Source organism: Cervus canadensis, chromosome 13 (genome assembly GCF_019320065.1).
Source record: "Cervus canadensis isolate Bull #8, Minnesota chromosome 13, ASM1932006v1, whole genome shotgun sequence".
Classification (NCBI taxonomy): domain Eukaryota; kingdom Metazoa; phylum Chordata; class Mammalia; order Artiodactyla; family Cervidae; genus Cervus; species Cervus canadensis.
Window position 1 is genome coordinate 69,005,655 of NC_057398.1, and position 12,714 is coordinate 69,018,368.

At 38.4% G+C, this 12,714-nt stretch overlaps 1 long non-coding RNA gene across 2 annotated transcripts in view; it reads right to left on the minus strand.

The window, feature by feature from the left end:
* The window catches only part of LOC122452465, a 165,561-nt gene that overhangs the window by 39,656 nt on the left and 113,191 nt on the right, over positions 1-12,714 (minus strand). For both annotated transcript variants that reach the window (XR_006272706.1, XR_006272707.1), the window contains exon 2: positions 6,677-6,799. This is a non-coding gene — a long non-coding RNA (uncharacterized LOC122452465). The remainder of the gene's footprint in view (positions 1-6,676; positions 6,800-12,714) is intronic.

Sequence of the window (12,714 nt, forward strand, 5' to 3'; positions counted from 1 at the left end):
AAGACTCTTCCAATAGACCTGCCCCAGTGCTCCCAAATGTATTCTGTTCCTCATCTACCTTCCCAAAACACTTTGTTCAAAACAGAATCCATAAACACCTTACTCCGGACTCAATAGGAAGCTGGAAACTCACAAAGTCTGGCAATCTTTCCACTGTAGGAATGTATAACAGTGCCCTATAATTGTGCTATTGCATTTCTATGCAGTATATGGGCTTTCTCCCAATGAAAATGAGACAGCTCCAGAATCATATTCTTCATCTTTGGGGTCCTATGTATTATATTCCTTTCTGTATATTGTTTTCACCATCTTACAGGGGATGAATAGACTCCTAGGTGATTTCTCTTCCTCAGTGAAGATATTTGTATTCAATATCAAAAAAATTTAATCTTAGTAGCAATGTACCTATATAAAGTAATCTATTTCAAACTGATTTTAGCTGTTAAATATGTGATTCAGGATGCTACACCAAACAGACTTTGTAGGAATGAAATTATGGAGATTTATCAAATTTTGTCTAGGATGTTTAAATGGAAGCAAACAAGAACCTGAGTAGCCTTATGGAGTGATAAAGTGGCCTTAATGTATTTAATTAACTTACCCTATAAGAAATGAAAATTAAGGCATCATTCTTGTCTGAACTGAGCTATTAACATAGCTTAAACTGCAGTCTTTATGGCCAGAAAGTCTAAGAGCAGATGGTAAATTTACACTCCTTTTGCCCCTATGGAGAAGAAAGAAGGAGAAAATATAGTGCAGGAACTGTGTTTCATGAATAAACACAGAATGCAAGGGGTTGGAACTATTTCTAAACAGTGTATGAAATTTACCATTGTTTATTCTAAAACTATATAAAGAAAACATATTTTTATGCTTTGATAAATTTTCCCATAAACAATAAAAAGGAACTTGTATTCTCTGAAATACTAGCAATGGTTTTATCGGAATAACTGAAAGAAAAAACTGTGTATCCTTTTTACCAGTTAACTTTAAATATATAAGCATGAATGTATACATGCATTACATGCATAAGCATGAAATATATTTCCCTGAGCTATTATTTCACCACATTCAAAAAGAGAACTATATTTTGAGTGTGTAATAAGTGCCAAGAAATTTGCTAAAACCCATATATATGTGTATGTATATAATCTGATTCTTATTATTAAATTTTTAAATTTATGTTAATTGGAGTACAGTTGATTCACAGTGCTGTGTTAGTTTCTGCCCTACAGCAGGGTGACGCAGTCATACATATGCACAGACCTATTCTGTCTCAGAGTCTTTTCCCACATAGGTTACTACAGAATATCGACTCGAGTTCTCTGTGCTCTACAGCCGATCCTGGTTGGTTATCTATCTTATATATAGTAGTATGTAAATGTTAATCTCAATCTCTTAATTTATCCCCTACTCACTTTTCCCTTTAGGTAACCATAAATTTGTTTTCTAAGTCTGTTTCTGCTTTGTAAAAAGTTCATTTGTATCATTTTTTTAGATTCTATATAGAAGTGATATCATATGATATCTGTCTTTGTCTGACTTACTTCACTTAGTATGATGATGTCTAGGTCCATCCATGTTGCTGCAAATGGCATTGTTTCATTCTTTTTTTATGGAATTCTGTTCTTATAGTAAACTTATTTCATTAAAATTCCAGACTTTTTCTTATACAATGCAAATATTTAAACTATATTTTCTCTATGTACCACTGTTTTCTTTTTAATTCCATCATAATTTTATATAATTATCTAAATATATAGCATATATTTAGATATTGGAAATATTGCAGCTGTTGCACTGACTTTACCTGAGCACAAAATTGAGACAGGTATTACATATGAATGTCAAGTCACAAACACTCTTTCCACAGGAATACTGACCAACAGCCCCTCACTCATGCCACTCTACATTTAGATTTGCTTGCTAAATGTGAAAGTTAGAGCTGCCTCATCTCTCTGCTAGTTAACATTAAAGCAATTTAGAATTCCAGTAAGGTGACAAAAGACCCTTGTTCTAATTAAAGAAATAGTTAAAGGAAGAAATTCAGTTCCCATTAATTAACTTTTAAAATGTTCTATTTGGCCAGTCTGTATGGTTTCCCATCTTCTAGGACAGGGGTCCCCAACCTTCAGGATCTAATGCCTGATGATCTGAAGTGGAGCTGATGAAAAAATAAAGTGCACAATAAATGTAATGTGCCTGAATCATCCTGAAGCCATCCCTCCAATCCCTGGCCTGTGAAAAAATTGTCTTCCACGAAACAGGTCTCTGGTGCCAAGAAGGCTGGGGACCATCTGCTCTGGGAAACATTTGTTCCTGGAGTTTCACAGTAGACTATTCAGAAAATAGACTATTTTGATTTTTTCAAGTGTTTCAATTGTATCTATACAGTGAAGACTTACAAGACAGGCAACAAACCAAGGTGAATGGGTATATCCTTATAGATCTGGTTAACACTTAGTGGACAGTAGGAACGTTTATTATCCTAGGTCTTATGATCTAACTCCTTATTGATGCTAGAAATATCAGAACCCATAGATGAGGACCTTTGATAGAGATCCAGAGGTCTTCTCAGTGAAACTGCTTTAGGGTTTTAGACAGGAAACCCACCTAAAGCAGCTGTTTATTATAATTGACTTAAAGGTAATGTCTTTCTTGATGCTACTGAACTTTTATTAAAGTCATCCCTGAGGGACACAATGATTTTTAGGCTTGGAATTCTGACATAGTTTTAAATGGTGTCACAGAGACCATCAAATAGGTAGTGAAACTCATAACAAAGTTCAGTCATGAAGTGGGGTGACAGATTCAAGTATATTCCCTAGAGAAGAAGCTTAGGGCATTTACTTATCCATCCATTGTATAAAACACAGAGACCTTATGAGACCTCCCTGCAGTATCAGCCACGTGGATGAAAACACTCGGTCTATCCATGCCAAGACAAGGCAGGCTGTCTGGTTTACCAATGGGAGAGCCTGGAAGGAGGGCTGCACTGCTATTTGGAAACCAGCAAACATATGCTTTCAGTACAATAAAACCTTAATGGGAAAGGAAAGCCGAGATGCTTTTGAACTGCAGTGCCAGAGAAACTTTGGGAGTCCCATGAACTGCAAGGAGATCAAACCAGTCAATCCTAAAGGAAATCAACCTTGAATATTTATTAGAAGGACTGATGCTGAAGCTGACACTCCAATATTTTGGCTACATGATTCGTAGAGCAGACTCTTTGGAAAAGACCCTGATGCCGGGAAAAATGGAGGGTAGGAGGAGAAAGGGGTGACCTTCTCCTTTTGAGGATGAGATGGCTAGATGGCATCACCAACTCAATGGACATGAATTTGAGCAACCTCTGGAGATAGTGGAGGACAAAGGAACCTGACATACTGCAGGCCATGAGGCAGCAAGGAGTCAGGCACAATTTTAGTGACTGAACAACAGTGAAGGCAAGAGATGACAACTGAATAAGTATCGGTGAAATGGAAGGTCTCACCCTTTATGAAATATTTAAATATTCATATTCTGGGCCTTTAGCCAATAACTTTGCTGTACAGTTATATAAATCAGCTCTGTGTGACTGTAAAGATTATCCTTAAATTGGTCTTTCTGTCATGGAAAAAAAAAATCCTTCTTAGCACACTCAGTTACAGTTAAAAAATCAACACAATATGTTAGATTCGTTATGGACATATTTGGGGGAATTTAGAAGTATTCAAGTGGACCATGTATATGTCCACCAAAAGAGGACAAGGAGGAGGAGAAAAAAAGAGAGATGCTGCCAACAACTGCAAGTTCAGTGGGGACTGGAATCCTCTCTCTATAGCCAGCTTCCTAAATTTGTAAGACAAACAGGTATTTGAGTGTTCAGGCCTTGCATCGCAGGGCCATAAAGTTGCACATTCCCCTTGTACTGATCACATGACCAGTGTGACAAAGAACTGCACCCAATGACTATGGGAAATAAATCCTATCCAAGTGGCTGTAGGACAAATGCTAGAACAGAGCTGGCAAGTGAGTGATAGCTGACCTCCTCCTAGCAGCATAAGGAGACTATAAACTGGGTGTAATACTTTTTCTACTCTAGGGTCACATGTTCAGCAATAGAAGAAACCTCCAGTTGAAGGTTTGGAAAAGTGACTTCTCTAGCTATTAAGCTCCTCCTTGAATTATTTCTTCTGATTCAAATGTACACAATTTACATTAAAGAAGTAATTAGAAGGGAATTTCTGGGTGTTTTGAAAACACTCTTATACAAGTTATGGCATAGTCATGATTGAGTGGTTGAATACATTAAAAAAAGTTTATTTTTTTTTTTCCCCCTCTGAATATCTTGAAGTAAGTGTAAATTGCTTGGATGAGACAGAAGGAAAAATAAGGTCTTTTTAAATTTTTTTCTATGAAAATGATGCTCATCTCTTGGTTATCTATCTTAATGGGGGGGAGCAGCAGTGTGGAACATCCAGGATGCCTGATGATCATAAAGTCACAATGCTTGCAAACAATTTAGATGCTATCTATTTGACTAGCTTCACCTTCTCAGTAATATTTTGCTTCAGTGCACTTTATGATGAGTTTGCATTCTCTGTGTACACACCATCTATGTGATAGGGGAACCTATTCAGGAAGGTACAGTACGGTTAGCAGTAGCCTACCAATAGGTAATACACAGAGCAGACAACCTGCGTCCTTAAGACACAATTGGCACTAAATCTACATGAATCTGCTAGGCTTCATGTGATTGCAGACTAGGCAAGAATGTTATTTTTATTACTATCAGGTGCAGTTATCTTCCTTTAACCACATTTAAGAGAACTTATAACAACTTACCTCTGAAAGTATATTGCAAAATTTTGCATTTATTGCTCAAACAGAACCAAAACTATCTAAGGAAAAGTACCAGGCTACTAGACAAAGTAATGCTCAAAATTCTCAGTACAGGCTTCGACAGTACATGAACTGTGAAATTCCAGATGTTCAAGCTTGATCTAGAAAATCCAGAGGAATCAGAGATTAAATTGCCAACATCCATTGGATGTCCAGTTCTAACTGTTGCTTCTTGACCTGCATACAATGCCACAGTTCAAAAGCATCAATTCTTCGGCGCTCAACCTTCTTTAGGGCTCATATCTCACATCCATACATGACTACTGGAAAAACCATAGCTTTGACTATATGGACCTTTGTCAGCAAAATGACGTCTCTGCTTTTTAATAAGCTGTCTAGGTTTGTCATACCTTTTCTTCCAAGGAGCAAATGTCTTCTAACTTCATGGCTGTAGTCACCATCTGCAGTGATTTTGGAGCCCAGAAAATAAATTTGGCCATTATTTCTATTTTTTCCTCATCTATTTTCCATGAAGTGATGGGAACAGAGTATTTCAATGAACAGGGGTGAATCAGCTGTGGTGATGGCGGCAGACAGAACAAATAAATTCAGGACTGGGTAAATGACCACTAGATTTAACAAAGTCATTTATGACCTTTTTCTGGCATGGTGGAACCAAAATCTATTTATAAAGAATTTAAGAGAGAATGGAGAGGTGAAATCAGGAAAGAAATTAGAGACAGAAAGCAGAAGGTTATGGGGCAGAGCAGTGGTGTGGCACCTGGAGGATGATGCCAGGAGTGTTAATAACATGGAGAAGTTATTCCCTACTTGTTGTGCATGGTCCTCACAGATCATGTGTACTAGAGAGAAAAACAAAGCCACAGAACAGAAGCAGAAAGTCTAGAGCCATTTTTATGAGTGAGTGTGAGAGCTGACATCTGGAGCACAGGTGAAAAGCTTTTGTCTTTGATAAAAATATAAGCAATTCATACATAGGAAGGAGAAGCATGTAGAGGCCCAGGACACAGAGTGGGGGGTGGGGGATGGTGGAAAGAGCTTGGAGAAATTCTTTTGGGATTGCTTACCTTTTCTGCTGACATGTGAGGCTATTGGTCATAGATTTGACCCAATTTAAAGCGGCTTTCCTCCAGGAGAAGTCAATATGAGAAGGCTTGGGCTTTTCAGTGAGAGAGAAGGAAGAGAGGTGAGAGTAAAGGTTAGGTGAGTAATTATAACAACAGACTCTGACTTCTTAACTGGTTAAGTGAAAAGCAAGAGCAGAAGTAATTGTGGTAAGATCGGTGGATTGTCAACTCGGTTACTTTAACAAGTTGGATTCATTGTGCTAGGGACTAGAAAGAAACAGCTGGAAGTTTAGGAGTCTGTGGTCATAAACCCGGTGGCTTCAGAAAGATACTACTGAGGGTTTTCAGTTGACGGTGACAAGAGGGTAGTCCTGACACAGATGTGAGTCACTGTGATAGTTTCATGAACCAGAGAACAAGAGGCTGCTGCTGCTGCTGCTGCCAAGTCACTTCAGTTGCTGACTCTGTGAGACCCCATAGACAGCAGCCCACCAGGCTCCCCTGTCCCTGGGATTCTCCAGGCAAGAACACTGGAGTGGGAACAAGAGGCAGGGGTATGCAAATGTTTCTGGTATTTTAAACTTGAGGTAGTTTAATACAGAGAAATAGAGACATATCACTATAAATGGGGTTGGGGAAGTAAGTCTAGGGAAATAAAACAGTCAGAAATCACAGACAATTCTCTCCAATATTCTCAGTCATCTGCAGGATGAAACTGAGTGATTTTTCAGGAAAGAAGCTGGGAGCCGTTGGCAAAACCTTACCTCCTCCAAAGGCCAACCATCTGTCTGTCGCAGCCACAGAACCTCCAATTAGTTCTCTTCCATCTTCAACTTCTCACATGATTCACTCGGTTTGGCAGAATGTAGTTCTTAAGCTTCCAGATCCTGTGACACGTGAGGAAGTATAAAGAATAAATCATGCTAAATTTCCACCAGAAAAGTAGGTACAGTTTACATATCTGGCTATGCTAATATCATACTCTTTTTCATTTAATTTTCATTTTACATTGAAATACAGTTAGTTTTACAATGTTGTGTTAGTTTCAGGTATATAGCAAAGTGATTCAGTTATACATATACATATATTCAACCTTTTTTAGATTATTTTACCATATAGTTTATTACGGAATATTGAGTATAGTTCCCTGTGCTATACAGTAGGTCCTTGTTGGTTGTCTGTTTTATATAGACAGTAGTGTGTATATGTTAATCCCAAACATAATGTATCCCTCCCCCACCATGATTCCTTGCTGGTAACCATAAGTTTGTTTTCTATGTCTGTGAGTCTGTTTCTGTTTGTAAATAAGTTCACTTGTATCAAATTTTTAGATTCTGCACATAAGTGATACCATATGATATTTATCTTTCTCTGTCTTAACTTCACTTAGTAGGTGAAGACTGATCTAATAGTATTGAACCCATGGTTCCACTGAACAACCCGAGCAGCATCAGCCCGTGTGCTGGCCATGGAATGGAGAAACCCACTTGGATCTCCTCCACTTCAAGGGTAAACTTGGCTGCCCAGCTGCTGGAAGGCCTTTCACGATTGTCTCAGATGCACTGAGTTGTCTCCCTGATTGTTCTGTCTGTTCAGGGGCAGGGCACTCCCTTGGGATTATTACTGAAATAGAAAGTCCAGATAATCCAGAGCCAATCTGCAACATGACATGTCTGATAAGCCATGTGCATCCACAGCTCACATTGGGAGCTATCCACTGGCCACAGCAACTCAACTTTTCCTTCCAACACAGTTCTGCCCTTTCTCCTCCTCAGTAACATTCAAAGATGTTATTCAAAGAGCATTTCCTAATACATATTCTGAATATCACACTCTGTAATATTAAACTAAACCCAAACTGTGGCATCAAGATTGCAGTGCAGTGCAACTAGCTTTGCTCAAAGGAATCTCCTCATATAGGATAAAAGGAAAACAAAAATTCCCATTGGTAACTGTTGTGATTATTCTTTACTTCAACACACTTTTTTTAATATTGTATCTTGAAAGACTTAGTTGTATCATTGTCCACAAGCAATATCCTTTATAGAAACTAGCTATGCTAGGAGAAAAGGGGAAAAAAAAAGTAGTCAATTATGTACAAGTCAGACTAAATATTTATTTTTTTTTTATTCTATCACAACAATGCAACCACAAAAGGAGCTATTTCCCAACAGGGATTGTGACTCCGTCTTTAATATGCTATCCCACAACGCTGTAATGTCAGCTGATTATGTAAAATGGAACTATTTGTATCAGAGACTCTAATGGTCATGAATCTATTGCTTTATTTTTTTTTATTTATTGTATCCATCTATTATCTATCTACTCACGTATCCATCTGTTTTTGCTGCATGATGAATCCTGAGAATAGAGAGGTACATACATAGATAATGGGTTTGGAAAGAACATTTCCAGCTCCTAGGGCCACCTGCATTCTCTGACTCAGCCCCTTCCTCTCAGCTTACAGCCCCCTGCTCCATCTTCACAAACCACAGCCTTCAGTCTCTATGAATGACCCTATATCATGCCCACCCTGATAGTCTAGGGTACTAGACGTAGTCCCACCTTCTCCAGAATCTTAAATACCTCTGCAAAGTTGCTTTTGTCATGCGAGGTAACATATTCACAGGTTCTCAGGTTTTGAATATGGACATCTTTATGGTAAGAAAAGTGAGGAATTTATTCTATCCACCAGGGTAATTCACTCTAACTTGATGCATTCTACTTCCCAAATTCAAGACATTCAATGATCATTGTACCTCATGTTCCTTTGTGAAAAAACAAAAATATCAATATATAAACTTATTTTTCATTTCAAAGGAGTATCTTATCATTTTACCAATACTAGAACTCTTAAAGTGTTTACCAAAGAGAAGATCCCTCAATTTTTATATGCAGGTACATTTCTTTAAAAGGTAGTTATCAAAATTGCATTTCATGATCGACATTCCCAATCAGCATGATTCAATGTAGGAGGTCGATAAAATAGATCAGCATAATGTACCAAGGATGGTGATATGATCAAAGTTGCTGTGGACTAGATTATAACCAAGGACTCAGGTTGTCAAAGCACTGAGATAAGACACTGATGGGTATCACTGCAAGTGCTGCTGAAAGAGAACTGCTTCAGGACAACTTGTTAATTGAAGGAAGGAAAAAAAGTCAACTCAATGAGCAAGCGAAAATCGCTCAGTTGTGTCCAGCTCTTTGCGACCCCCTGGGCTGTAGGCAGTCAGGCTCTTCTATCCATGGACTTCTCCAGGCAAGAATAGTGAAGTGGGTAGCTGCTCCATTCTCCAGGAGATCTTCCCAATCCAGGGATCGAACCCAGGTCTCCTGCATTGCAGGTGAATTCTTTACCATCTGAGCCACCAGGGAAGCCCACTCAATGAGTAAAAGGTATAGGAATTTACTGCTGTCCACTAACACACACTCATTCCTATTACCAAAGTCCCAGTACTTGCCAATGAGCACCTTACCTCTCATACAACAGCCATGAAAATATTATAAATTCAGTGTATATTATAATTTTATATTCTGTAAATCAAATTATAGATATGGATTACATCAATCCTTTGATAAAAATGGTAGCAAAATGCCTCACAGCAGTTATGGAATTCGTCCAGTTTTCCAACCAGGTCTTAAACCAAGAACTGAAAAGCATGAGCTTGCTATTGTCGTTTTGCAAGTACTCTTGTATAATGACTAGTGTTAGCCCACCCAGAAATTCTTATAATCATTTCCACAATATTATATTGCAGGAGCTATTGCTTTCCCAAATCCTTGCCTTTAATAGACACTTTATTCCAGGTAAATGTAGGTAATCATTTAATGAACTATTTCTCCATAACATGACAAGGGTTATCAATATTCATTCTTGAGCTGATGATGAGATTGTTATTATCTTCAAATATGAATAGACCAGATATCCTTCTCAGATCACATTGCAAAATCTTTTCACAAGGACCACTTTAAGTACAAATAACAGTCAAAAAAAATCTAACAGAAAAACATCACTCACTCTAGATATTTCAGGCTGGAGGGGATTTAATACAGAGAATTAAGGGCAAACAAAACTGTTGGAAGAGCTACATCTTTCAAGAAGTCTAAAAGCGCTAGAATCACAGGAAGCTTTCACCAACAATCTTGGCTGCTGCAGCCCGGAAGCCAGTGACTCACAGGAGAACTCACAAGAACAAATTATGCTTTCTTGTCATTTTCTAAAACCCAAGAATCTGGTCATTGTTGCCAATGGAGCAGTGATGGTTCCTGCTTCTTTCTCTTTCCAATCTTGCATTTCTTTGGCAGATATTCGGTTATTGGACTCATCAAAATAAAAGAATAGAAGGAGGCTGTATTAATTTCTGACAGATAAGCACAGATATTGCAACCCTATGAGCTACGTGAGGAGTAACGTTGGAAAGTAGAGCAGAGAGTAAGAGGTACATGTTTAAGGAGTAAAGAAGAGATGACTTTAACCCAGTAAACTGGATTTAGCTTTTAGTTTTTAAAAAATACTTCTTAAAGCTTATGCTACCATCTCTCTGGGCTTCCCAGGTGGCATGAGCGTAAAGAATCTGCCTGCCAATGCAGGAGATGCAAGATTCCTGAGTCAGGAAGATTCCCCTGGAGTAGGAAATGTCAACCCACTCCAATATTCTTACCTGGAAAATCCCATGGACACAGGAGCTTGGCATGCTGCAGTCCATGCGCTTGCAAAGAGTTGGACATGACTGAGCACACACATAATATCTCTCTCCACATGAACTGTTGTTATTTTTCTTTGATTCTTCTCTGTCACTGACACATCTGCTGACTTTCTGAAAAATCAATGAGAACTTCTCACTTGTCATAATTGTTCTGATAGAGCTTCAATTACATGTGAGTTAATTATATCTTGAATGTTCAAACCCCAAATATTTTAAAGAAACTTCTGCTAAAATTATATCTACTTAGCTTTTAAACATGAGACTGACAGCCCTCTTCTTTTCTTGTTTTCATGCTGTTTTTCTATCATTTTAAAGCAATTAGGTATTTCCTACTTTTTAAGAAAAATCATGAATTTTTGTAATTCATGTAATGAATTAGTAATATAATTTTAGTACATTTCTATATTATTTAGCATGCATGTTACATGGTATACCTTAATTTTTTGGAGAGCCACATCTATAGTTATTATTACTGTGGGCTTTGGGGTAAAAGTGCCTGGAAATGAAAGACAGCTCTCACTGGCACTGCTCATGTGCTCTTATTTGAATGGTTGTGTGTGTTCTCAGTTTCCTCACATATAAACAGAGAATGCTATCAGTACTTATAGAATTTACTGTGATGATAAAATATTAATAGTACCAAGTACATGGTAAAATCAAAGTTACCAACTGTTAAACTAACTGTTCATAAGTGAAAGTCAGTCATGTCTGACTCTTTGGGACCCCATGGACTGTAGACTGCCAGGCTTCTCTGTCCACGGGATTTCCCAGGCAAGAATACTGGAGTGGGTAGCCATTTCCTTCTCTGGGGCATCTTCCCCACCCAGGGATCCAGCCCAGGTCTCTTGCATTGCAGGCAGATTCTTTATCACCTGAGCCAACAGGGAAGCTCCAATAACTGCTCATGACAATAAACTATTAATAGGCTGTCATTGCTCTTACCTGTAGAGGCAGGCTTTTAAGATCTGCCTTTAGTCCTTTATGAAGAGAAAATAATTTTTACCTCTTCATTTTTCTACCCCTAGAGGGTTCCCAGCTTTTTCTTTACTTTTTTTTTTAATTAATTTTTTCTCCATTTATTTTTATTAGTTGGGGACTACTTACTTTACAGTATTGTAGTGGTTTTTGCCATACATTGACATGAATCAGCCATGGATTTACATGTGTTCCCCATCCTGAACCCCCCTCCCTCCTCCCTCCCCATCCCATCCCTCTGGGTCATCCCAGTGCATCAGCCCTGAGCACTTGTCTCATGCATCCAACCTGGACTGGCGATCTGTTTCACACTTGATAATGTACATGTTTCGATGCTGTTCTCTCAGATCATCCCACCCTGGCCTTCTCCCACAGAGTCCCAAAGTCTGTTCTATATATCTGTGTCTCTTTTTCTGTCTTGCATATAGGGTTATCATTACCATCTTTCTAAATTCCATATATATGTGTTAGTATACTGTATTGGTATTTATCTTTCTGGCTTACTTCACTCTGTATAATGGGCTCCAGTTTTATCCATCTAATTAGAACTGATTCAAATGAATTCTTTTTAATGGCTTGGTAATATTCCATGGTGTATATGTACCACAGCTTTCTTATCCATTCGTCTGCTGATGGGCATCTAGGTTGCTTCCATGTCCTGGCTATTATAAACAGTGCTGTGATGAACATTGGGGTGCACGTGTCTCCTTCAGATCTGGTTTCCTCGGTGTGTATGCCCAGAAGTGGGATTGCTAGCAGTTCTATTTCCAGTATTTTTTAAGGAGTCTCCACACTGTCCTCCATAGCGGCTGTACTGGTTTCCTTTCAAGGCTACTCCTTGAGTTGAATGACTTGTGAGACAAGAAGTCACACACTGTACCTACTGTCACCCATGTCCAGCCACAGCCTTGGCCTCCAGAAATGAACAAGTGAGCTGCAAAGTGTCTTATGCCAGCAAGACCAAGAACCTCCTAGAAAGCTAATCAATGATCCTGAGACTATATAGCTTTTAAAATTCCTTTTCAGAAAACTATAGAAGTTGGGGAACAAAACACAAAAGTCACTGGGTTTGGCCTTATGTGCACAGTGCATCTTGGCTTTCACATATATGAACCATA